Below are 2,500 nucleotides of genomic sequence, written 5' to 3'. Positions count from 1 at the left end.
GCCATGCATAAATTTACTTGACAGGCTATATATCCCCATAAAATAAAACTACTGTCCTTATATTGATAGAGAAACCTACATACAGCTCTGAAGGACTACTTTTATTTTCTTTTTATAAATTGTTACCTCACATCCCTCTTATCACTTGACACATCAAGTAGGATTTTTATCATAATTACTACTATTGTCTATCACTTATTATCGATGCTATTATCATAATACATAAACAAATTTAGTTTTGTGGTATGTAAGCTAAACTAGATACTAATAATTAACTACTGAATTACCTGCTGTTTATTCCATAAAACTAATGAGCAAATCATTTAAGTCAAGAAACATAACCAGTAAAAAACTTTTAGACTTAGTAAGCGAGCATTCTCGATTACAGTTTATACATTGAGGTCCAATGTTTATAAAATAATTGTGAGAGTTATATTCCTAATATAAATAAATCAAACGCACAGTTTCTCTCTCTCTCTCTCCTCTCTCTCTCTCTCTCTCTCCCTCTCTCTCTCTCTCTCTCTCAAACACACACACACACACACAAACACACACAGAGAGCGAGCCAGACAGAGAAAAAAGAGACAGAGATAGAGAGAAGAGAGAAAGAGAGGAAAAAAAGAGAGAGAAAGAGAGAAGAAGAAGAGAGAGAAGGAGAAGAAGAGAAGATATATTGAAGAAAAAAAAACAGAAAGGAAAAGATAAAATAGTAAAGTTGATGTGTGAAACGAAATGAAGAAAGATATGTATCCAAAATCAGAGAAGAGTGATCTGACAGAAGTTTGTAAGGATTAACGAATGAGTACAGTAAAATTGAGAGATTGACGGAGGGAGAAATAATATTGATTGTTAAGCTGCGCATTAAAATTATAATGAGCCAGATAAATGGAGAATTTCAACATCATTACGAACCTTAAATAAAAATAAAATTATCGGTAGCAGTTTTTCAATATGTTGAATTAGTGTTTGAAAACTTCAAATGAAGAAAGATATGTATTCCAAAATCATCCGATGAAGAGTTGTTCACTTCTTGACATAGATAGTTCCATTTCTGTTTCAAGTGTATTATCACTTCTTGAATGTTACGTCACTCACGTAAAAGATTTGATGAGGATCTGCAACAGGAGGAGGAGACAATTGGAATGAATGGTGAGTTTTGTTTTAAGGGGCTTGTCGGCACTTGTAACACATTTAGGTCATATGAGCCCCGATAAATAGGAGTAAATGGGGTAGTCAAAAATTTCTAGATTTACTAGAAAAAAGTAAGACAAAAGGGAATTAGTTCGAGTAGGAACAGATACACCATGTTTTAATCCAGATCAAAACTTGGTAGTTTAAGTATACTCAACAAATATTTGGCAAAATGTTCTCCCAAAGAGTTGTGGTCACATTATTGTATAACTAATGATTGCACAAATATGAGATGAAAAGAGAATGACAAAGTTCTGTCTTTGGATTTTGCCTGATTAAAATGTAATATTTTTTTTTGTGCGGCTATTTGGTCTTGTGCTATGACACTCGCCCTCGAAAGTCCTAGCTTCGAGTCCCACGCTGAGTGGTGCATATTTGAGTCCTTGGAAAATGCTCTTTACTCACATGCTCTTACTGTACTCAAGTGTAAAATGAGTATCAGGCCATTAACAGAGTTGTCTGTGAGAATGTATAATAACATCGCCAAACAGGCATCATGTTTCATCCTACATTTTAAGTGTTCTCGTTGTTTTCTTGTAAAGCACTTTGAGCACGTTGAGTGGATATCGCTCTGTATAACAGCTCAAGTTTATCAAGCTCAATATGCAGTCCAATCCAGATAATCGCAACACCTTGGGATCAGCGAAAATGTTGCAATTAACTGAAGTTGCAATTAACCGAAGTTGGGATTCCAGTCCACTATTGCAACATTGTACACATATATGGTAAATTCAAACCAGTTGTAAAAATTGTTCTTAGTCCGCCACAGACTGAGCTCCATGATTGAATTAAAAAACCCTATGGCAGCCTGTATGGATTATGTCAAGCAAAAGCAGCTTTGATGCAAGTCTACATCTTATTCAGATTTGATCCACTTTCACTCTTTTGTTCTCAACATTTGTAAGAGTCAAAGAGATTAGCCATGACAAGAGACAGTAAGTTATCACCAAACTCGTTGGATACATTGCACAGTTGTCAATCTCAAAACAAAGGATATCGCTGAGTCTCTCTTTTAAAATGGCATTGTCTTCCTCTTTTAAAGACTATGACCAGCACCCTCAACGCCTATTTAATGGCCACAGATGAAATAACAAACCCAAACTACAAAGCCCCGCCCTCTTTTGTCTAAAATAAAGTTGTGACACACTACTATAGCATTAAATCCCGCTCACTCTCAATTTTTCAACCTGTCACGTTTCTTCCATGATGAAATTTAATCATGATATTTTGTTACATTGATTTCTTTAATTTACCACTTTTTGAGGGCAAAAAAAATATGTTGCGATTAACCAAAGTTTGTTGCAATTAA

The 2,500-nt window shown here is 34.8% G+C and overlaps 1 long non-coding RNA gene across 1 annotated transcript in view; it reads right to left on the bottom strand.

Annotated features, from left to right (window-relative positions):
* Window positions 1–900: 900 nt before the first annotated feature.
* The window catches only part of LOC144978143 (uncharacterized), an 8,510-nt gene continuing 6,910 nt past the window's right edge, over window positions 901–2,500 (bottom strand). The window contains exon 4 of the long non-coding RNA XR_013646471.1: window positions 901–1,115. This is a non-coding gene — a long non-coding RNA (uncharacterized LOC144978143). The remainder of the gene's footprint in view (window positions 1,116–2,500) is intronic.

The sequence above is a fragment of the Berghia stephanieae genome, chromosome 1, assembly GCF_034508935.2.
Source record: "Berghia stephanieae isolate SIO BIC M18660-M18661 chromosome 1, UCSD_Bste_1.3, whole genome shotgun sequence".
Taxonomy (NCBI): Eukaryota; Metazoa; Mollusca; class Gastropoda; order Nudibranchia; family Aeolidiidae; genus Berghia; species Berghia stephanieae.
This window is presented reverse-complemented; position numbering and strand designations above follow the sequence as displayed.